The sequence below is a fragment of the Pinus tabuliformis genome, chromosome 1_1 (assembly GCF_031772625.1).
Source record: "Pinus tabuliformis cultivar Carrire ecotype Pingquan chromosome 1_1, CPIR1, whole genome shotgun sequence".
NCBI classification, from domain to species: domain Eukaryota; kingdom Viridiplantae; phylum Streptophyta; class Pinopsida; order Pinales; family Pinaceae; genus Pinus; species Pinus tabuliformis.
The window spans coordinates 537391917-537418184 of NC_142297.1; positions in this window are offsets into that span (position 1 = coordinate 537391917).

Consider the following 26268-nt stretch of genomic DNA (forward strand, 5'->3'; position numbering starts at 1 on the left):
TATATTAAAATAATAGATATTACATAATTTCAAAGTAAAATTCCTAATAATAATTCTCATCACTTTATTTAATTATATTTATTTTAAGTTTTCCAAATTAAAAATCTATTTACAAAACTTCTAAATCTTCACAACATTTGTGAAAATTCTTCAAATATAAAATACCATTAAAAAAAACGTAATTGGAAAAAATCTCTAACCTAGCGGAATTTAAAGCATAGCCAAAAAAGTGTTGGGGCAAAATGGTCAACAATAGCCCACAATCTTATAAATAAATTATTTGGTAATTGTGACTATTGATCTTTACTAACTATGATTGATTGAGCTGCTTAGAGTAAGCTTTCACGATTTTGGTCTTCGACTTAATGGATGCAATCTACAGTTTTTTCATTAACTTCTCACTCAGTTACAAAGAATGAATCCGCCATAGTAAGGTTTGATAATTTTGGTTAATTTTCACTGCCTTACGATTAACGGATCACAATGCAATCCATATTTTGCTTTATATTTTGTTTATTGTAAATATAGTAATATTTTTCCCAAAAATTGTGAAAAGACATATTCAGTGACACTTCCAAACAACAATAACAAAATTTTTTACGTCTAATATACAAGTAAAAATAAATATGAAACATCACACAAATCCCAATCTTAAAAAGAAAAAACTATCATAGAAAATTTACTTCATAATCAAAATTCCCCGTCAAATTTATATCAGGGATGGAGAAGTTCACTTGCAATCCTGTTCCGACTTAGATTTCTACGATTTTATTTCTATTTGTTTTCTGTTTCCCGGATAGCTTCTCCATTTTCCTATGTAAAGTCAGATTCGTTGACAATTTCCCATCAACTCCATACCTAATGCTCTTGGAGTTTTCTTTCGTTTGTTTCCTGTTCCCCGGATATTGCCAAGCTCGGTACAGTGAATGCCCTATTCTGTCTATTTCCGTTTCGATTTTTTAGCTAGATCTCACTTTTAGTTTCAAAACTACCTACACTGCAGGTTGGAAACAAGGATCATGAATGAAAATTTATTCAACTTGACCTTGTTGTACTTATCAAAACCTCTCTGGAATGGGCATCACCTTGCAAAGTTCAAACGGCTGGTTGAAATCCAACCTGTTAATGGATAACAGTTCCAGTGCTTATCCATTGTTCCGCCCCTTTCTAAGCAGTATAAGCAAATATGCCATAATTTTATCGCACTCTCAAGTTGAATTAAATAAACCGAGATACAGAGCATGACCCGGCGTATATTTAAGATCACTGATATTGCAAATAGTTTTAACATCACGCATGAAATCACTCATTTACGATTAAAATATCACTCTTAGTTTCAAAACTACCTACTACTGATATCATTCTGTTTGCTAGATCTCACTTTTAGTTTCAAAACTACCTACACTGCAGGTTGGAAACAAGGATCATGAATGAAAATTTATTCAACTTGACCTTGTTGTACTTATCAAAACCTCTCTGGAATGGGCATCACCATGCAAACAGCTGGTTGAAATCCAACCTGTTAACGGATAACAGTTCCAATGCTTATCCATTGTTCCGCCCCTTTCTAAGCAGTATAAGCAAATATGCCATAATTTTATCGCACTCTCAAGTTGAATTAAATAAACCGAGATACAGAGCATGACCCGGCGTATATTTAAGATCACTGATATTGCAAATAGTTTTAACATCACGCATGACATCTCATTAAAAAAAACCAGAGATTGAAGTTCTTAGGCAGTACCTTTTGACAATAGAACTGACAATGCTGTTGAAGATAACTCAACGGGGGCGTGAAGCTGCTTGGCTCTGATCTGTGCCTTGCTTGTGCCTTGCTTGCATCTGAGTAATGATGGGTTCGCTCTGGTCTTCTGCTTAAATCCTTGACAACTGGTGTTTTTCTTTGACAGCGCTCTCACAATACCTTCTGTTCTCTCAAAAATACAGCAGTTCTTTCTTCAGCTGTCGCTCACAATACGCTGGAGTGCTTAGGCTTAATTTCTAGAAAACTAACAGTCCACTGTAGCAGACTAACAGTGAACTTCGAATTAAACTCAATTCAACACTCTGTATCCAAAAAACTAACAATCAATTGCTAATTAAACTCCTTTTAACCGACGGTTTGAAAAAATTACATTTAACCCGAGTTCGAAAAAATAAATTTAACTGCAATTCTATCTAGAAACGGTGAGAAGAAACGGTTTCGTTTCGGGGGAAACTGTTTCTTGCCCGTGGAAAAGAAAATGGCCGTTGCAGACGGCGTTTCTAGTATGGTTGTGTTTCTCCGAAGGTTTCTGCCAGAAACAGCGGACATCGTCCCGTTTCTGGTAACTAGGTGCCGAACATGCAGGATACAATGTAGGCTCTCAAAACCATAAAGCATATTTTAGAGTAAGATCGGGAGGAAACAAAACAATGGTTTGAATGCAGCATTTGCTGGTCCAATATGCTATGTTGTTGTTTACAGGATCCATCTACATGACAAAACAAAGCATCAACTGCTATTCGAAAAAGAGAATTGTTGCAAACAGACTTGTTCCCAGTCTAGGCGGATCGATCCAGCAACTCCCTGTACAACTTGGCGCGCAAGGACGTTAATTCTGGCCGGTGGGGTAGATATTTTCAAAATCAAGGTTCGGCATTGGTGCAGAAGTTATCCCATTTAGGGAAGATTGTTTCTTGACAATCCCGATCCCGGGATAACCTCCAAATCTTTTCGGAGTCGTCTACCGAGGCGGACGAAGTGTCCACGGAAAGTCGCTGGAATCTGGGCAAAAATTCGAAATTTTTTTTGAAGACAGTGTTTGAATTTTGTTTTTGATGGTGGAAATAGATTAGCACCATCAAAAACTTTTAAGACCCCTAAAATTTTAAAATTTAAGAACTATATAGATTTATAAAAATCTTTGCCAGATTCTCTGTCAGGAATTTCCAAAACTTTCAGAGAATTCCTCGGCTAGTTAGACTATGGCCATCTTTTATGACCAACCCACAGACATTCGGAAAATTTGTTGCCTATGGATATCTACTTCCAAAGGTACACCCTGCGATTTCATTGGTGAGTGCCAGGTATGCTGTTGTATGGTCCACAATGGACACTTTTGGCCCATATGTTAATCTATGTGGCGGTCCGAAGACATGGACTAGTGGACGATAGTTGTGATTTTCTCATTGGTGAATCTTGTTTCCCCGCATGAAGGTTGTGGATCCTTGATGTCTCGTGAAAATATTTAGGCGTAGGCGACTACCGTGAACTGAAGTCATGCCACGGGCATTATCTTATCTGGCTACTGCGAAGGATCCTCGCATAGGATTCGGATTATGAACATTTATGCCCCATACTCCAACCGCAAAACATTCTAGGATATGGCTAATACATCTGGGCTACTTGACATCAAACCTTTGATCATTGCAGGAGATCTCAATTTCATGATGGAGTCTACGAATGTTGGGGACAAAAGGTCAAACCAGACCCTTTGGTTAGACATTTCAGAGACCTATTCCAACGTAAATCACTCAGGGACATTGCACCGAGCCCTCTATGTCCAACTTGGAGAAATGGTTGTTCTAGGGTGGAGGGTATATAAAAAAGAATAGACAGATTCTTTGTGGACTCCCAGACGTGCCACTGGATGAACCAGATTCACTCATGGTCATTTTTCTCGGACATCTCTGACCATGATGCCATAATACTTGAATGGTGCGATGAACTGGACCATCTGAATCTACCTTTCAAATTCAACACAATGTGGGTAAATGACCTAGACTTGTAGTCCTTAGCCCACAATCATGGCATGCTCCAATCGCTGATGATACAAATAATCCTATTCTGCGGGTTAGGAACAAGCTAATGTGGCTTAAATCTGAAGTCAAAGTCTGGATATACAACCATCAATCCAACATGAAAAACGAGCTTCATTCTATTGAAGTCAAAATTTCTCTCCTCTTAGATTCAATTCTTCCAGATTACTTCTCTATTAAGCAAAAACATACAATATTGGACTTGGCACTCAAGTGAGACAAAATATTCAAACTTCAGGAAGAGGTGTGGAGACAGAAAAGTAGGCTAGCATGGATTAAAGGTGGAGATCGCAATACAATTTTTTTTCACCATGCTACGTCCAAGCGGAGACAAATAAACTCCATCTAGGCAATGCTAGATGCTTCAGGAAATACTATATCCAATAAAAAAGGCATAAAAATGGAAGCCTTTCACTATTCCAGACATCAATATTTGGATGGGGAAATAGACTTCATCACAGAAAAAATAGATCTTGTTCACTTGTTCCCGGTAATGCTCAACGAGGATGACATTGCAATTGTGGACACTCCTATTAATGAAGACGAGCTGCTATATTCCATCAAGTTGATGGCCAAGGCCAAGAGCCCTGGCCGTGATGGCTGGCCTATCCAACTTTTTCAGCGTTTTTTTGAATTCACGGGCTTTGAGCTGGTGAAAATGGCGGAGACTGTCAAAACTGATCGAAATATTCTAGGTGCCATCAACTGTACTTTTCTTACCTTAATTGCCAAGAAATCAAAATCTTTATTTTTCTCTGAATATCGAACTATTTCTTTTTGCAATTCTATATATAAATGATGTCAAAACTCCTAGCCAATAGGATAAAGAAGATTATTTAACCATATATTTCATCGGAGCAATTTGGTTTCATGTCTAAGAGGAGAATCCATGATGTAGCTTCCATTGATCAAGAGCGTATTCATTTAGTGAAATCCAAGAAGCTAAAATCTTGTCTCATGAAGATTGATTTCAAGCATGCATTCCACTGTGTTGATTGGGAATTTCTCACAATGGTTTTATACAAGATTGGATTCCTTGATTGTCATGTATGTTGGATCATGGCTTGCATCAAATCCACCTCCATGGTGGTTCTCATCAACCGCGAACCTACATACTTCTTTAAAGTTTTCAGGGAGTCAGGTAGGGTTGTGCTATGTCCCCACTACTTTTCATACTGGTCATTGACATCCTCAGTAGGAGTATTGTCACCATCAAGGAATCTTGTCAAATTACAGGCTGTAAAATCTCTAGAAACTGGGAGGTGACCCACTTTATGTTTGTTGATGATGATGTGTGATGGGGTCACCGAGATCACTGAATGGGAAACATTTCACAAGATATTGGACAAATTTGGGAAGGCATCTGGATTAGTCATCAATTCCTCCAAACCTAAATTAATCACTAATGACCAAGGCTCGAATATAATTTTGGCTATTGCTACATTGTTTGGGATAAATATTTGCTTCATGATTGATGGCTTCAAATATCTAGGATTATTTTTGAAACCAAACAAATACCTTTCCCATGACTCGGAGTGGCTTATTGCAGAGTTAAAAAACAAGTTGACTTGCTAGGACCATTGTTGGCTCACCTTGGGAGGTTGTGTTACCCTCATCAAAGTTGTACTATAGAGCATCTTCGTTTTTTGGATGCATCTCTTTCATATTCCCCAATCCATCATCCACCGCACTGATAATATCATTGCCAACTTCTTATGGTTTGGCAGAGAGAAAAAAACAAAGATACAAATTGTCATTTTAAGTACTTTATTGAAACCTAAAAAATTTGGTAGCTGGGGACTCCTTGACTCCCGAGGATTCAATATTGACTTACTTGCCTCATCCCTCTAGAGGATATTTTATGCTAGGGGCCTGTGGTATAATATCATGTTCAACAAATGTTGGAATTTCTGATAATTCTAAACAAAACTGAAAAACAGAACAATACTCTGTTTTATCACAACGGAAATAAAAATCATTTGCGGAATACGGTGTTTTAGCAACACAGTTTCGTCAGTTGCTGTTTGCAATGTATCAGCAACGGTGTTTCAGCAATGCTGAAACTCATGTATCAACAACACTCTGCTTTGACGTCAAGACTATTTTCTGGTTACAGTGTAACAACAACGCACAAATAAAACTTTTATTTATAAACAGCAAACCAACTAATACAATTTCGTCTTCCTCACATAGAGGGATTTTCACAATTGCTATTACAAAACATCTTCCTCTTAACAGAGCGATTCACCAATTTATGCTGAAGAGCATCTTCCTCTTGACAGAGGGGTTCACCAGTCTATGTTGAAAGACATCTTCATCTTGATAGAGGGATTCAGCAGTCTATGCTGAAAAGCATCTTCCTCTTGACAGAGGGATTCAACAGTCTATGTTGAAAAGCATCTTCCTCTTTTGACAGAGGGATTCACTAGTCTATGCTGAAAAGCATCTTCCTTTTGACAGAGGGATTCACCAGTCTATGCTGAAAATCATCTTCCTCTTGACAGAGGGATTCACCGGTCTATGCTAAAAAGCATCTTCCTCTTGACAAAGGGATTACAACAGGAACGCTTCAGTTCCACAAACCAATTACAGTTTCAGCACTACTGTGCATTACAGAAAAGACTCTGTATCATTCTTCTCTCTTGAAACAAAACTGTTGTTCATTACATTTATATGTTAAAACATATCTGACTTTAAACAATAAAATAATACAAATATATTCTAAAGCGTATTTGCGTATTGAATGCAGCAAGCGTTGATGCCTTTTGAAGAAATGAAGTCGGCTGTTGCAGGGGATTTTAATGCTGAAAATTTAATGCACATAAATGTGGAAAATATCAAGCACGACTTTGAGGCATCCAACAGTTTGGAATATCTACAACAAATCGGATTTATGTCCAGCTGTTTATGTTGCAGTTGGAATTAAATTCCAAAAACAAATACATTGCACAGGAAAATATGAACGATTGGATGGTTGTTGGGGTGCCTCATACACATGGTGCATCTTTTGTTTGGCGTAGTCTTCGTTAGGAAATTCCATGGGTATGCAGCAACTTGCAGTAGCTGGTAGGGGATGGCAGAAAAATTCTTGTCATCCTAGATGTCCTCAAAGGTATGAATGGCTTCCATATACTAACAACCCCCTCGATACATTTTCTGAACTCATAGGTGATCACTTCGCTCACCAATCTTTGGGACAGGGTATGTCTCCCAAACACTGCTCCTCCTTGGCCACATGATGGGCAGATTGGCCTACAAAACCACCTAGTCGAGGAATGGGATGAATACCACCACTCTCTCCACATTGCTGGAATTCGTCCCACTCTACGCTCTAATCAACTGGTGTAGGGGGGACATGTTGTGACCAGCTGCGTTGCTATCAATGAAGTATATGCCCATATCACTTCTTGTTCTCAATCACTCCCATTTGTTGCTACTACTGCTACATGGTGGAAGTGGAATGATCCACTTAAGATCAAGTGCTTCTCATGGTTGGCTCTACATAACCATATTCTTATTTGGGACCAGCTCATTGAAAAGCATTTCATGGGCCCCGACAGATGCCACATCTGTGGGTTGGATTCAAAGGACTACACACGTCTATTTATAAAAATGTTCTTTTCTTGCAGTTTTTTGGACCCTGTGACTTTGTCTCGATTATGGACTGCTTCACCACTTGGCCTCTTTATGTTAACGCACACCAAATTTTCCCACTCTATTTGTATGTGGCATATGGCATGCACAAAACATGGTTGTTTTCAAAGACAAACAACCTCATGTCCAACTAGTGGCTTTGAAAATTGTCGAATACTACCAAGAATTCGGGCAATGTTTCCACTTGGATCTAGGAAGCACTATCACACTGGTTGATTTAGAAAATATCATCCCCATATGCCATTTTGATGGGGCCGCCTCGGGGGGCATTTGCGGAAGTGGGGTTTACATTTCTCTTGATCCCACAACACATTGCCATTTTCACTAGCATGGTGGTGATGACGACAACTCCAAAGCGTAATTGATTGCACTATGGGGTGCATTGCAAGCTTCCTCATGGCTTGAAATGGACAACCTTATGATCATGGGTGACTCACTAACAATGATCAATTGGATTCAGGGGAAACACTCATTGGAGGTTCCAACTGGGTGTAGCAAACCCGTGATCTCATGGCAACTTTCTCCATTGTATCCTTTCAACACATATATCGGGAACAAAACACCTTGGGCGATGCACTTTCCAAACAAGGTCTTCCTCTTCCCCCTAGCTTCATGGCCTATCAGTAAGAGGTTGATGGTGTTAGGTAAACTTGACTCGGGATAGAGTCAAAAGTTGACTAGGGTAAACAGTGATGGTTTTGGGGCACATGGTATTGTGCACCCATGGTATTATGCCCGTGGTATTATATGTAATGGATCTTATAAAAGGCTGGAAGGACTTCATTGTAGTGAAAAGGCCTGGAGGTGTGCGGTGAAGGCTCACTTGGCCGGATTGGCCAGGGTTTTGGCCAAGGATAATGAAATTTCATTATGATTGGGTTTTTCCCCGAATTTGGGGTTTCCTTGGATAAACATGTGTATTTATGTGTTTATGGTTATTGCTGGTTAATTTTATATTTATTCCTCTCAATATTTATTTATGTTATGCAGTAAATTTTTTAACAATTGGTATCAGAGCGAGATATTGGCTTCAAAGGGATTCTTTGATGCCAGGAGTTTATAGTGCGTGATGAGATCAATGCAGTGTTTTTCCAGATCTGGGTCTGGAAAATAATGGTGGATGGTGGAACAATCATACGCGGAAGAACCTCGAGGAGAATGTGCGGAAGATAGTGCCATAACCTCCAGGGATCGCAGTGCATTTGCGATATTTACCGGTTTGGAACATTTTGACAAATTGTTCAGGGTTCATGCAGCTTCAAAAATTGTTCATTTTCTGCTATGTGAGGCCACTGGTGCTGGAATATACAAGGTTCTCATCAGGCTTGCAGTTAGAGCGGTTTGATAGAAGTTTTTGAGCAAATCAAATTGAGAGAGGATGGATCAGAATCGCAGTAGCAAGAAACGAAAAAAAAAAAATAATGAAGTCAAAATTATTGCATGTAAATGAGCATACTACTGTAAGACCTGGTAAGGCATGTGTACCCCTCGGTGATCACCAGTAAAGTCTGGGTTAGCCCTAGGTGATAGAGGGGATGTCGGGTTAACAATACCTTGGGTAAAAACTCTATAAGGGGGTAAGAGCTAGAGTGAGCCGGATTAGCTCACTTAGCGGTTTGGCTGGAGTTAATCAAGGAACCCCAAGTCAAGTTTAAGGGGGGAATTGTTAGGTAAACTTGACTCGGGATAGAGTCAAAAGTTGACCAGGGTAAACAGTGATGGTTTTGGGGCACATGGTATTGTGCACCCATGGTATTATGCTCGTGGTATTATATGTAATGGAGCCTATAAAACGCTGGAAGGACTTCATTGTAATGAAAAGGCCTAGAGGTGTGCGCTGAAGGCTCACTTGGCCGGATTGGCCAGGGTTTTGGGCAAGGATAATGAAATTTCATTATGATTGGGTTTTTCCCCGGATTTGGGATTTTCCTGGATAAACATGTGTGTTTATGTGTTTATGGTTATTGCTGGTTAATTTTATATTTATTCCTCTCAGTATTTATTTATGTTATGCAGTAAACAGATAGCTGGAAGCGGTCACTAAACTACTTCATGATCTAATTTTGGTGTATTTTCATGAATGTTTTCTGATTTATTTTTTGTCCTAGGAAATCCTTCACTAAACTACTTCATGATCTAATTTTGGTGTATTTTCATGAATGTTTTCTGATTTATTTTTTGTCCGAGGAAATCCTTATTTCTGGGGATTGTTCCCCTTGATGGGACAAACTGTCTTATTTATGGGGATTGTTCCCCTTGATGGGACCAACTTTTAACATTCTCTAGTTTATAGACCATATTTCATTTATTGATTCCATGTATCTTGCACTTGTTTTGTTTTGAGTTTTTATAATATGAAGAGAGTTTGTACTCTGCAACTCACCGGACACACCCCGATTTTGGTATACCCCTGATATATATATATTTTTTTCCTTCTGAAAAAAATTAGCTATACAACCTGTAAGTCTATATTGTTCTAAACCATGTTGCTCTAGTCGTACAATCTAAACTGTTGTAATGTGCTACATCTAAATAATGAAAACTTTCGCATCGTCGTATTTTTTAACAAACAAATCTTTTACGTAAATATATTCTTTTGTCCTTCCATTTTAAATATAAAAGCCATTTTCAACCAGTGCTCTCAAATTTTTTAGTTACAATTTGATTATAAAATTATCAAGCAATTTAGTCAAGCTCATTAACTTGAGCATGAAAGTTAGAGGTTAATTTGGTCATACTGATCAACTTGCTTAAGCTTGAGAGTTACTGTCATGCTACAAGAATCGCAATTTTTGAGCTTCATAACTTCAAGATATAGGCCTAACTGTGGGCAGCGTAGGACTACGTAATGTGAGTGGAAAGGTACAAGATTATTATAACAAACCCAAAAGACTTACACAGATGGCTCTATGCTTACTGTGTCTCAACACTACACATTGTGTAGTACTTATCCCGATATGTTAACAAGTGCTGCTATCTATTGTTTGCTGCTTTCTAAAATCTTATTTGAAATTGTTTGTATATCACATATCATATCAATAAATATAACTAACTTATTTGAAATTGCTTATATATCACATGTCATATCTATATATAACTAATTTATTGAAATAATGATACTAAAATTAAGTTGCCATCATCATTACCACGTAAATATTGAAATGGTCAGTTTTACCATTAAATAAACAAAACACACAGTCAAATTTAAACCCTAAATGGAGTCCTCGTAGCTTCTGTCCAGCAACCAATAACGATGGGAATCCAAATGATTTGTTTCCAAAATAAGAAAAATTACTACATTAACAAAGGAAAGAGCTACGTATTAAAAAACATTTCAATTCATATTTGGTCGAATCAGCTTCCCGTACAACGATAACAGAGTCAAGAGAATCTGGAAACTGCCCAACCTAAAAAGCCATGAGAATCTGGGGACTGACCAATCTAAAAGCTTGACTGAATCTGGCTACATCGACAGTGGTGTTTGAATCAACCAAAAGCATGGACAAAACCTGCATGATAGAGGCATCCATCAGAGCATAGAGATAACTCATTGAACAGTTTCACCAAAAAATCCCTAAAGACAGTAACATAATTATTTTATTGATTCCAAGTACCTAGATAGCAATCTCAGCAATGGATCTTATTGATATATAATTATTTGAAGAAAGCATACACTTACCATTCAATCGACTTTCATATCCAGCCTTGGTTCAAAGGGGAAAATCCATGTAGCATCAAACAAATGATCTTGTAAAGGACAACTCCGAAGCCAACTCCATGATTTTTCGGTTAAACTGTAAACTGCCATTTCCAAACTTCTATTGCCTTTGAAGCACACATAATCCCCTACACCTACAAACTCAAACAACCGCTCCCTTGGCCAAATCCTACTTATATCATCGCACATTGATGCAGGCATCTTCGCAATCTCCATCCACGATGCGTAGTTGTGGGAGCCCATCTTCACCTTCACAAACTCCCAGATATGTACCTCCTGGTCTGCGTCCAACACACACCTTGCCAATAAAATCCTAGATCTGCAGGCAACTAGGTAGTGGCGCATATTCTCATTAGCCAAGCCTGGGAACGGAGCAAAGAAGGAATTCTCGTTTTGCAGGCTCACACCAACAATGCCCCGCCTCCACTCAATGCCCAGCTCCTCCTCCTCGGAACGGAAGGCAGCCTCACAATAGAAGTACCATTTACTGAAGACCATCTTACCCGCCTTTTTGGAAATATTGTCAGGAATGCACGTTGCCATCCTCCAAGATCTTTTGGACGAATCAAAGATTTCAACCATTCGTTGACGAGCGCCGCTTTGACTAAAAATCTAGCTGACTACAACCACTTTGAAAGTCTGTCGGTTACCATCAAAATCTCCTCCCACGATGCATTGTGCGAGCACGATCCTCGTCGATCGAAACATTGATGGAAATAAGGGAAGCCTTCGGAATCTTCCTGTAAGAGGATTGCCAACAGTTAGATTCCAATTAGGTTCCTGGGGGTACGAAATTGGGGACCTTTCTGTGAGAGGATTGCCGAGAATTAGGTTCCAATCAGGATTTTCGCGGTACGAAATGTCGAACAGTAGCAGACCTGCCGCCGATCCGTGGAAACAGATGTGCCCTTCTAAATCCGACATCCCTTCTAAGAACGAGAGCGAGAAGGAAGACTTCCACATCCTTGTGGAAAAACAGTATGTCCAACAAGGATTTTGAGGGTCTATATTGTTCACGCAGTGCAGACCCAAGCATGGCTGCTTATTTAAAGGGAAATTGGTCCATAAGGTAGTTATGAATGGGGTTGACGTAAATAGGGTATTCCATTTTCGGCAAAAGCTGCGACATCTACACAGAGATTCAACTGGCAACCTCTTCAATATCTACTCTTCCAATGCTTCTGATAACTCAGAGCTTGAACTCCATTCCATCATTCCCATCACACCAAACTCTAACCCTAAAACAAAGACAAGAATCTGATTTTTATTTTAGTGTTTAAATATAACACTAAAAGCAGGAGATGGGCTGATTTTAGGGTTTAAATGTGTAACTCTTACTTACCAAAGGCAAATCAATATAATTCTTGCTAGAAAAAGGTAAGACAGCCAAGGATGGTTTCTCTTTTTGTGCCTATCGAATTCACGCTAACTCTATTTTTCCATTTGCTATGAGGAGATCCAAAAATCGTTTGAAAGTGAACAAATAAGAAAGATCCAAATATCTATGATTTTCATTTATTTGGAGATGTGATTTTCATCGATAGGGTAAAAAAAATATTTAGTGTTTATTAAAGTGATTTATGGTCCGGGAAAATTTATGATTTTCATTTACGGGAAGATGTGCTTTTGAGTGATGTGGTGAAAAAATATTTAATATTTGTTAAAGAAAGGTATGATTTTTATTTATAAGGGAAAAAAGTTTAATAAATTAGTGTAGATCTATATAGATGACATAGTTTAAAGGGTTTATAAATTATCTGGGAAAATAATTTATTTAGATGATATAGTTTAGGGGCTCACAAATAAGTCCAGAAAATAATGGAAATTTAGGTAAGATTATTATAAAATTTGGCAGAAAAATTTAAAAAACTATGTTAATTTCATGATTTTGGGTGTGGGAGCGGTTCTTGATGGTGTTGAATCCATTGCCATCATCAAAGAAGAAAAAAAAAACTATTCAAACACTCCAACATTCTGATTTTTTTTATTATCAAATTCCAGCCAAAAATATGCTGCCCTAGCCAATTTGTGGGGTTGGTAGGCAAGGCCTATTTAAACTCCGGATCTACCAAGTGCCATAGGAATTAAATATCTTCTCTCTAAAAGAGTTTTGTATCTCAACAAATTTGATCCATTACAACACTTTGTAAATATTGAGTTAACATGGATCCAGGTAGGTTTTATTATTATTATTTTATTTTATTTTATTTTAGATTTATGTGATTTGACCAAAAACATCTCTTAATATTTTTATGTTTTATATTTAATTTTAAAAACGTTGAAAAATAAAATAAACATAAAATATTTATAAAATATTTTGATTTAAAAAAGAGCTATAGTTTTTGGGTATGTGTTATTGACAAACCATGGTATTATAACAAAACCTATTCATGAATTAACGATATCTATGGTAAAATGATAGTTAGTATCCATGGTCATGAATCATTGGAAGAATTTAATTTTTATGGGAGTATTCTACGGAGGGAGGAATTGCCTAAAAGTGGCCTGAATTTGGGAAAAAAAATTCAAAAAAATCTTGTAGATGTAGTGTTTGAATCTCCCAAATTCAAAAAATCTTGTAGATATAGTGTTTGAATCATGTCTTCGATGGTGGAAATGTGTCTAGGACACTTAAAATTATGAATTTTGACAACTTTTACTTGGATTTACAAAATTCCCTCTTAGATTTTTTCAAGATATGGCCTGAATTTCCATAACTTTCAGGGAAAAACATAATTTTTAGACTACAGAATTTTTATGTAATTATTAATTTAAACTCCACAATTAACCACGTTATTTCAAACTCCACAATTAACAATGCTTGAGCCATAGGCGATGTGGGATGGGTGACCTCCCACTAGTTTCAATCCCACTTCTTCACCCATGTGAGCATCACGGGTTGCAATGAGTGTTAAGTGGACTATTCAAAAATCAACAGAAGTTAGTCACTTACCACTACCTCACATGGAAATTGTCATAGATGAATGACTTGCTTAACATGGAAATGGTCATAGATTCATTTCACTAGTTTCAATCCCACTTGATGATTGATTCTATGTAATTCATTTCACTAGTTTCAATCCCACTTCTTCACCTGTGTGAGCATCACTCGCGAATACCTCTCATGGAAATGGTCATAGATGAATGATTTACTTAACATGGAAATAGTCACAGATGAATGGCTTACTTAATGCACTTGAATCCCAAAAAATGATATATAATTTAATGCAATGTGAAAACCTCTCAATACTTAAATTCAAAAGAGTGAAGTTAACTCTACTTAATGGTTCATGAGGCACAATACTTGCTATGGCTTTTCAAAGTGGGCTTGACTCTGGGGAGAACTCCATAGTGAAGCAGGTTTCTGGTTAGCCGGTGGGAAGTGATGATTGACTCTATGTCATTCATTTCACTAGTTTCAATCCCACTTATTCACCCAAAAAATGATAATAAAAATAAATTGTTATAAAATTAAATTAAAATATAATATTTAAAAAATATTATGATTTTGAAATTAGTTGTTGCTTTTGGATATGTGGTATTGATAACTCATGGTATTGGCCCAAAAAACATATTTACAAGATAATAATATCCATGGTAAAATGGGGGTGAATATCCATAGTTATGAATCTTGTTATATGGTAATTTATTGTAAGTTTTAAATTTTTATGTGCTTATTAATTAAATTTAAATAGGGTTACATAATCACTATTTTATACCACTAGATCTTCTCCTTTCTATCGAGATTTAATTTTAAAAATATTATAAAATAAAATTAAAATAAAATATTTAAAATATTTTGACATACAATTTTCTTACATTTCTTCATACTCAGTAGTAGAGCACAATTATAAAATAACAATTTAGTAAAAAATTAAATACTTATTAAATCTAGAGAAAATTTCAGAAAAAAGTATGTGAAAGATATTTAACCCTACGCATTTCCTTCATACTCAGTAGTAGAGCACAATTATAAAATAATAATTTAGTAAAAAATTAAATACCTATTAAATCTAGAGAAAATTTCAGAAAAAAGCATGTGAAAGATATTTAATCATGTTCAATGTTTTTGGTAGACACTCCACTCACCATCATTTAGGTGAGCATTGAATTGAATTCAATTATAAAATTAAATAAATTATTTAACCACTATCTCGTTTAATTAATATTTTTTTAATGTTTTATTGGTAAATTTTAACTAAAACTAGATAGATATTTTTCAAAACTTCTCATTTAAATTATTTAATTTATGAAATTTGAATATTTTAAGAAATTTTCAAAGTGTTAAATAATAAAAAAATCACAACTACATTTCAAATTATATCCTCCAAAAATACAATTATTTATTAATTAAATTGCACCATAAATATATACCAATATGTTATAAAATAAAAATTGCACCATAAATATTAGTATATACTAATATGTTATAAAATAAACCATTCTTATTTTATTAATAGTTTATTAAAAACTTTAAATATTATTAAATTATAAAATAAAATAAACATTTACCAAATATTATATTATAGATTAAAAATTTAAAGGAGAAGGAAATGGAACCATAGTTCGAAAATTTCAAACAAATAATATGATCCCACACTCACAACTTACGATTTTCTTGAATATTTGATACAAATAATATGATTCTATAAGTTAAGGAGAAAATTATTTAAAACAAAAATATTTATGAATAAACAATATTTTATCAATTATAAAATAATAATATATTAGAGTTTAGTTTCTAAGAAGTTATTTAATTGGTAAGTTTCATGAAAATAAAGTGTTACGTATATTAGAGGCTCAAATGGTTGGTGTTTATCGGAGGGGTATATATAGGTATTTAATGATTATAGTACTATTCCAACTATTTTTATTGTCGGTGTTTATCGAAGGGGTATATATAGGTAACTAATAATTATAATTATCATTTTTGGGATTCAACTGCGTTAAGTAAGTCATTCAAAGTATGACCATTTCCATGAGAGGTAGTCGTAAAGTGACTAATTTCTCATGATTTTTGAATAGTTCACTTAGCACTCATTGCATCGGGTGATGCTCACAGGGGTGAAGAAGTGGGATTGAAACTAGTGAAATGTGGAGAACGAATCACATAGCATCAATCATCACTTCCGGGGCTTGCACCCGGTAACCAGGAATTCCCAGGAGGTCACCTATCCCAGAACTCCTCTGGCTCAAGCGCGCTTAACTGTGGAGTTTTCCCCACAATCAAGCCCACTTAGCTTGCTACCCCATTTGCAAAACCTTAGCAAGTATTGTGCCTCATGAACCATTCAAGTAGAGATCCCTTGACTCTTTTTGAATTTAAGTGTGGGGGTGTGGGGGATTTACGCAGTGCATTATATTAGATATCATTTTTGGGATTCAACTGCGTTAAGTAAGTCATTCAAAGTATGACCATTTCCATGAGAGGTAGTCGTAAAGTGACTAATTTCTCATGATTTTTGAATAGTTCACTTAGCACTCATTGCATCGAGTGATGCTCACAGGGGTGAAGAAGTGGGATTGAAACTAGTGAAATGTGGAGAACGAATCACATAGCATCAATCATCACTTCCGGGGCTTGCACCCAGTAACCAGGAATTCCCAGGAGGTCACCCATCCCAAAACTCCTCTGGCTCAAGCGCGCTTAACTGTGGAGTTTTCCCCACAATCAAGCCCACTTAGCTTGCTACCCAATTTGCAAAACCTTAGCAAGTATTGTGCCTCATGAACCACTCAAGTAGAGATCCCTTGACTCTTTTTGAATTTAAGTGTGGGGGATTTACGCAGTGCATTATATTAGATATCATTTTTGGGATTCAACTGCGTTAAGTAAGTCATTCAAAGTATGACCATTTCCATGAGAGGTAGTCGTAAAGTGACTAATTTCTCATGATTTTTGAATAGTTCACTTAGCACTCATTGCATCGGGTGATGCTCACAGGGGTGAAGAAGTGGGATTGAAACTAGTGAAATGTGGAGAACGAATCACATAGCATCAATCATCACTTCCGGGGCTTGCACCCGGTAACCAGGAATTCCCAGGAGGTCACCCATCCCAGAACTCCTCTGGCTCAAGCGCGCTTAAGTGTGGAGTTTTCCCCATAATCAAGCCCACTTAGCTTGCTACCCCATTTGCAAAACCTTAGCAAGTATTGTGCCTCATGAACCATTCAAGTAGAGATCCCTTGACTCTTTTTGAATTTAAGTGTGGGGGATTTACGCAGTGCATTATATCAGATATCATTTTTGGGATTCAACTGCGTTAAGTAAGTCATTCAAAGTATGACCATTTCCATGAGAGGTAGTCGTAAAGTGACTAATTTCTCATGATTTTTGAATAGTTCACTTAGCACTCATTGCATCGGGTGATGCTCACAGGGGTGAAGAAGTGGGATTGAAACTAGTGAAATGTGGAGAACGAATCACATAGCATCAATCATCACTTCCGGGGCTTGCACCCGGTAACCAGGAATTCCCAGGAGGTCACCCATCCCAGAACTCCTCTGGCTCAAGCGCGCTTAACTGTGGAGTTTTCCCCACAATCAAGCCCACTTAGCTTGCTACTCCATTTGCAAAACCTTAGCAAGTATTGTGCCTCATGAACCATTCAAGTAGAGATCCCTTGACTCTTTTTGAATTTAAGTGTGGGGGATTTACGCAGTGCATTATATTAGATATCATTTTTGGGATTCAACTGCGTTAAGTAAGTCATTCAAAGTATGACCATTTCCATGAGAGGTAGTCATAAAGTGACTAATTTCTCATGATTTTTGAATAGTTCACTTAGCACTCATTGCATCGGGTGATGCTCACAGGGGTGAAGAAGTGGGATTGAAACTAGTGAAATGTGGAGAACGAATAACATAGCATCAATCATCACTTCCGAGGCTTGCACCCGGTAACCAGGAATTCCCAGGAGGTCACCCATCCCAGAACTCCTCTGGCTCAAGCGCGCTTGACTGTGGAGTTTTCCCCACAATCAAGCCCACTTTCCCAGATCTCTACTTGAATGGTTCATGAGGCACAATACTTGCTAAGGTTTTGCAAATGGGGTAGCAAGCTAAGTGGGCTTGATTGTGGGGAAAACTCCACAGTTAAGCGCGCTTGAGCCAGAGGAGTTCTGGGATGGGTGACCTCCTGGGAATTCCTGGTTACCGGGTGCAAGCCCCGGAAGTGATGATTGATGCTATGTGATTCGTTCTCCACATTTCACTAGTTTCAATCCCACTTCTTCACCCCTGTGAGCATCGCCCGATGCAATGAGTGCTAAGTGAACTATTCAAAAATCATGAGAAATTAGTCACTTTACGACTACCTCTCATGGAAATGGTCATACTTTGAATGACTTACTTAACGCAGTTGAATCCCAAAAATGATATCTAATATAATGCACTGCGTAAATCCCCCACACTTAAATTCAAAAAGAGTCAAGGGATCTCTACTTGAATGGTTCATGAGGCACAATACTTGCTAAGGTTTTGCAAATGGGGTAGCAAGCTAAGTGGGCTTGATTGTGGGGAAAACTCCACAGTTAAGCGCGCTTGAGCCAGAGGAGTTCTGGGATGGGTGACCTCCTGGGAATTCCTGGTTACCGGGTGCAAGCCCCAGAAGTGATGATTGATGCTATGTGATTCGTTCTCCACATTTCACTAGTTTCAATCCTACTTCTTCACCCCTGTGAGCATCACCCGATGCAATGAGTGCTAAGTGAACTATTCAAAAATCATGAGAAATTAGTCACTTTACGACTACCTCTCATGGAAATGGTCATACTTTGAATGACTTACTTAACGCAGTTGAATCCCAAAAATGATATCTAATATAATGCACTGCGTAAATCCCCCACACTTAAATTCAAAAAGAGTCAAGGGATCTGTACTTGAATGGTTCATGAGGCACAATACTTGCTAAGGTTTTGCAAATGGGGTAGCAAGCCAAGTGGGCTTGATTGTGGGGAAAACTCCACAGTTAAGCGCGCTTGAGCCAGAGGAGTTCTGGGATGGGTGACCTCCTGGGAATTCCTGGTTACCGGGTGCAAGCCCCGGAAGTGATGATTGATGCTATGTGATTCGTTCTCCACATTTCACTAGTTTCAATCCCACTTCTTCACCCCTGTGAGCATCACCCGATGCAATGAGTGCTAAGTGAACTATTCAAAAATCATGAGAAATTAGTCACTTTACGACTACCTCTCATGGAAATGGTCATACTTTGAATGACTTACTTAACGCAGTTGAATCCCAAAAATGATATCTAATATAATGCACTGCGTAAATCCCCCACACTTAAATTCAAAAAGAGTCAAGGGATCTCTACTTGAATGGTTCATGAGGCACAATACTTGCTAAGGTTTTGCAAATGGGGTAGCAAGCTAAGTGGGCTTGATTGTGGGGAAAACTCCACAGTTAAGCGCGCTTGAGCCATAGGAGTTCTGGGATGGGTGACCTCCTGGGAATTCCTGGTTACCGGGTGCAAGCCCCGGAAGTGATGATTGATGCTATGTGATTCGTTCTCCACATTTCACTAGTTTCAATCCCACTTCTTCACCCCTGTGAGCATCACCCGATGCAATGAGTGCTAAGTGAACTATTCAAAAATCATGAGAAATTAGTCACTTTACGACTACCTCTCATGGAAATGGTCATACTTTGAATGACTTACTTAACGCAGTTGAATCCCAAAAATGATATCTAATATAATGCACTGCGTAAATCCCCCACACTTAAATTCAAAAAGAGTCAAGGGATCTCTACTTGAATGGTTCATGAGGCACAATACTTTCTAAGGTTTTGCAAATGGGGTAGCAAGCTAAGTGGGCTTGATTGTGGGGAAAACTCCACAGTTAAGCGCGCTTGAGCCAGAGGAGTTCTGGGATGGGTGACCTCCTGGGAATTCCTGGTTACCGGGTGCAAGCCCCGGAAGTGATGATTGATGCTATGTGATTCGTTCTCCACATTTCACTAGTTTCAATCCCACTTCTTCACCCCTGTGAGCATCACCCGATGCAATGAGTGCTAAGTGAACTATTCAAAAATCATGAGAAATTAGTCACTTTACGACTACCTCTCATGGAAATGGTCATACTTTGAATGACTTACTTAACGCAGTTGAATCCCAAAAATGATATCTAATATAATGCACTGCGTAAATCCCCCACACTTAAATTCAAAAAGATTCAAGGGATCTCTACTTGAATGGTTCATGAGGCACAATACTTGCTAAGGTTTTGCAAATGGGGTAGCAAGCTAAGTGGGCTTGATTGTGGGGAAAACTCCACAGTTAAGCGCGCTTGAGCCAGAGGAGTTCTGGGATGGGTGACCTCCTGGGAATTCCTGGTTACCGGGTGCAAGCCCCGGAAGTGATGATTGATGCTATGTGATTCGTTCTCCACATTTCACTAGTTTCAATCCCACTTCTTCACCCCTGTGAGCATCACCCGATGCAATGAGTGCTAAGTGAACTATTCAAAAATCATGAGAAATTAGTCACTTTACGACTACCTCTCATGGAAATGGTCATACTTTGAATGACTTACTTAACGCAGTTGAATCCCAAAAATGATATCTAATATAATGCACTGCGTAAATCCCCCACACTTAAATTCAAAAAGAGTCAAGGGATCTCTACTTGAATGGTTTATGAGGCACAATACTTGCTAAGGTTTTGCAAATGGGGTAGCAAGCTAAGTGGGCTTGAATGTGGGGAAAACTCCACAGTTAAGCGCGCTTGAGCCAGAGGAGTTCTGGGATGGGTGACCTCCTGGGAATTCCTGGTTACCGGGTGCAAGCCCCGGAAGTGACGATTGATGCTATGTGATTCGTTCTCCACATTTCACTAGTTTCAATCCCACTTCTTCACCCCTGTGAGCATCACCCGATGCAATGAGTGCTAAGTGAACTATTCAAAAATCATGAGAAATTAGTCACTTTACGACTACCTCTCATGGAAATGGTCATACTTTGAATGACTTACTTAACGCAGTTGAATCCCAAAAATGATATCTAATATAATGCACTGCGTAAATCCCCCACACTTAAATTCAAAAAGAGTCAAGGGATCTCTACTTGAATGGTTCATGAGGCACAATACTTGCTAAGGTTTTGCAAATGGGGTAGCAAGCTAAGTGGGCTTGATTGTGGGGAAAACTCCACAGTTAAGCGCGCTTGAGCCAGAGGAGTTCTGGGATGGGTGACCTCCTGGGAATTCCTGGTTACCGGGTGCAAGCCCCGGAAGTGATGATTGATGCTATGTGATTCGTTCTCCACATTTCACTAGTTTCAATCCCACTTCTTCACCCCTGTGAGCATCACCCGATGCAATGAGTGCTAAGTGAACTATTCAAAAATCATGAGAAATTAGTCACTTTACGACTACCTCTCATGGAAATGGTCATACTTTGAATGACTTACTTAACGCAGTTGAATCCCAAAAATGATATCTAATATAATGCACTGCGTAAATCCCCCACACTTAAATTATAATTATAGTAGTAGTTATATATTGAAGGGACATAGATAAGTATTTATTAGATTGGATTATAATGATAATGGTAGGAATCAAGGTTATATTGGTAGATTGTAGAATAAAAGATTAATATGTTGTTAGTCATTTATTCATAAATTTAAATAATTATTAGATTATAAAATAAAACATATTATTTAACAAATAGTATATTATATCGTAAGAGGTTATTATTAAGAGAAAAATTAAATGAAACTATGTCAAGGATTCTTAATTCTAAGCTATGTTTAAAGTGGATACTCCACTCATTTTTTGGGATTTGAGAATTTGATGATTAAAAATGAGTTTGTCCATTCTTTTATAGAAGAAAGTTTCATAATTAGTTGTTCGAGATAAATATTAAAATAATAAAATGTAATACACTTGACTACATCAGTTATCGCAGTAACTTTTGGTTTGGTTACTTATTTGTAAATATTAGATTATGTTAGATTATGTTTTTATTTATTTCAATAGAAATGCATAACTAGTTAGATTCATCATGTTAAAATAAACCTTAAAGAAGAATTCCAAAATTCTCCAAACAATTATAATTATAAAGAGTTGAAAGAAACAATGATGTTTTTCTTCCCTTTCCTAGGAAAAGGAAGGAAAGGTATGATTGGAGAAGAACACTCTGAGAGAGAGGAGATGAGATATTCCAAATAATCAGCATCAGGAAAAGGAAGGAAATGTATGATTGGAGAGGGACACTTTGAGAAAGAGGAGATCACTGTTTTTCCCGTTTGAGAGGATATTCTAAATAATGAGCATCGATCCCACAGAGTAAGAGTATTGTTGGCCTGAGGTTGTTCTTGAGTTGGTAAGAGTATTGTTGGCCTGAGGCTGTCCTTGAGTTGGTTGCGAAGCTAGCGGAACCCCTTTGGTGAATAAGTTGAGAATTGAACTTCACTGTGAAGTTTTGAGGTTCAGAAAGTATCTCTTAACTTAAGAGAAAACTGTTTGGAGCAAGGAGCCTGAGGGAGAGTCAGAGTCTCGAAGTTATTGAGTGAGGTTCAGAAAGTATCTCTTAACTTAAGAGAAAATTGTTTGGAGCAAGGAGCCTCAGGGAGAGTCTCGACGTTATTAAGTGACTGGTGGTTGGGAGGACAGTTTTCCAAGGAGTTCAAGTGATAAACATATAAGTGAATTAGGAAATTTTGATCAAAGTTTCATATTCTCATTTGAAAATAATTAACCAATAATGGAGAATGTATGTTTAAAGGTAGAATATGATTTTATTACTAGTGGTTCTTTTTTGTGCTCTATTGTTAGAATATTCATGATGAACTGGAAAAAAGTCGATATACATATATACTATTAGATTTCTATAAATATTGTTGCTCTAGTAGCAGGAATACATATGCATTTATTCCTTCTAATTATTCTCTACAATACCACTAGTAGTGGAAGTAAAAATACAGCTACACAGTTACATTGCAAATTACAGAATCAGATAGACTAATAATGCATGAAGACCAGGTAAGAACCATTGCGGGTTGGCTCACACATGAATTAGTCAAGACAGAGACATATTAAATAACAATAGAGTAACCATTTTTTCTTTTGAATGGAAAGAAAAACATATAGGATAAATTAAGATAAGATCCAATATATCTTCTATTAGTTAAAAACAGCTATAACCCAGATTTGTCCTCACAGCCCGTTCATGAATGACGAGAACAATTCTGAGCTATAGATGAAGAGAAACATAAGTGAAGGGAATATATCAGTTGTTCTATCTATTATCATCCGAAAAACTGAATTTAAATTAGAAAATCCTTGCTTTTTTTTTAAAGGAGATAAAGGTTTACTTTTTCAGGAATATGAAGTCATTTTAAAAAACCCATGATATCTAAGGTAGAGAAGTGCCAAGCTGGAAAATCTGAGTACCGTAACTTGGAATTACGAGCTATAAGGAAACTAAAATGAAAAATCCAATGAGGGAAAGTATGATAGGATCGTTGTTCGAGAGGCACATGGCCTAGCTTCAAAATTAAAATAACAAACTGAAATTAAAATAGAACTACAACTCTCTGAGAGTGGAACAGGGCCGCCATCATGACAGAAGCGACTAGAACAGTCATTTTAACATAAATTTTGCCATAAACATCAAGAATTGGTAATCACTTGGGGTTTGAGGCACCATGGAGTGGTGTGAGCAGTATTTATCAACGATGCCATCACGATCCTAGCCACTAGACGACAAAAAAAAATATCACCTTGGTGTAAACCCTGCTCAATATAAGAATCCTATGAGCAAGGTGAATACTTAGAACCAGAGTTAAGCATTGACATTAGAAAACTGATACTTAAGGGAGATATTTAGTTGCATAATAAATTTAGCCTTGAACAAAGCTAAGACGCCGCCAATCATGTCTACAACCAAGACAAATTATTGTTGAAATATTACTTTCCACTACAGCGCCAGTCCTTTGCCGGAATCCGCCATTAAACAGTGACGGCAAATAGTTTTTTTTCCTGAAAACAGTCATGGGATTCCCCGCATCGCTTTTATGGAATGGTGGTAATTCTCGGGGGCAGTGAACACACTCATCGCCTGACACGTACCCTGACCGATTTGCCAAAACAACCCTTTCCCCAACTCATAAAGTTCGGTTAAAGATTGGTGTGGCTTGAAACCCTGTATGGTTTGCCCATGCGCAAAAGTAATTGTGCATTAAAACAACAAATCAAAACTAGATTTTTCTTTACGCGGTGCAGATTTTGTTTTTCGGGATCAAGGATAAGAATGTAAATGAGATTTTGAGCAAGAGTACGATCTCCATTCCAGTCTATAAAACATTTCCTCCTACAACACATCAAACATTTAAGAACACAAAAAAAAATCATTGCAGAGTTGTTAAAAAGTAAATACCAGGTTTTGCTAGGCACCAAGAGCGTGGTACAGTAGGATAGATTCCTATCTATTGGAAAATGGATTTGAAAAGTGTGAGGGAGAACCCACCCTATACATCAAAGAAAATGATGGTAAAATACTAATTGTTGTGTTATATGTTGATGATGTTATTTTCACAGGTATTGATGATTATTTTATTGAAAATTTCAAAATAGTCATGAAAGAAGAATTTGAAATGACTCACATGGGTTTTCTGAGATACTTCTTAGGAATAGAAGTAGAACTAAATGGAAATGGGATTTTTATTTCACAGGCGAAATATGTTAATGAAGTGTTGGAAAGATTTAATATGTAGGAGAGCAAAGCAACAATCACTCCCACAATGATGGGATTAAAACTCAGCAAAGAGGACAACAAAAAGGATTTTGATCCTAGTTTGTACAAGAGCATAGTTGGCAGCCTCATGTATTTGATTGCAACTAGGCTGGATATAATGCATGATGTTAGTTTGATTTCCTGATTCATGGAGAGGCCAAAAGAAGCACATTGGCAGGCAGCAAAAAGGATTCTGAGATATGTTAAAGGTACTAAAAGGTTTGGCATTTTATATACTTCTTCAGAATGTTCAGATTTAATTGGATACACTGATAGTGATTGGACTGGATGTGTAGATGATCGGAAAAGCACATCCGGTTATGTTTTTCACATGGGTTCAGGAGCCATTTCATGGGCTTCTAAAAAACAACCTATTGTAGCATTGTTTACAGCAGAGGAAGAATATGTGGCAGCTACAACAGCAGCAATTTGGATGAGAAGAATGTTAAGGAGTTTATGCCAAGAGCAAGCAAAAGGAACTGTTATTTTTTGTGACAATAGCTCAACTTTTGCATTATCCAAGAATTCTGTGCTTCATAAGAGAACGAAACACATTGACACAATGTTTCATTACATCAGGGAATTGGTAAACAATGAAGAAATTGTTTTAGAACACTGCAAGACTCAGGAGCAGGTTGTTGATATTCTGACCAAACCATTGGGGTAGAAAAGTTTTGAGTTTTTGAGGAAATTTCTGGGTATGACTCATAACCCAGTAGTTGAAATTAAAGGGGAGTGTTGAAATACTACTTTCAACTACAGCACCAGTCCTTTGCCGGAATCCGCCATTAAACAATGACCGCATATATTTTTTTTTTCGGAAAACCGTCATGGGATTCCCCGCACTTCTTTTACGAAATGGTGATAATTCTCGGGGGGGGCATCAAACACACTTAGCGGTGGACACGTACCTTGAGCGGTTCGCCAATACAACCCTTTCCCTGGCACGTAAAGTTCAGTTAAAGATTGGTGTGGCTTAAAAGCTTGTATGGTTTTACCGTGTGCAAAAGTAATTGTGCATTAAAACAACAAATTGAAACTAGATTTTTCCTTACACTGTGCAGATTTTGTTTTTCAGGATCAAGGATAAGAATGTAAATGAGATTTTGAGTAGGAGTATGATCTCCATTCTAGCCTATAAAGCATTTCCTCCTACAACACATCAAACATTTAAGAACACAAAAAAATCATGGCAGAGTTGTTAAAAAGTAAACACCAGGTTTTGCTACGCACATGGAGAATGTACCGCGCAACATCCAGAAATTTCAGAAATTAAATTTATCTGTCTGCCCCTCCATATCTTGTTTAATTTCTAGTCTTGTCATAAAAAAAAAAAAAAAAAGAATGTATGTCTAGT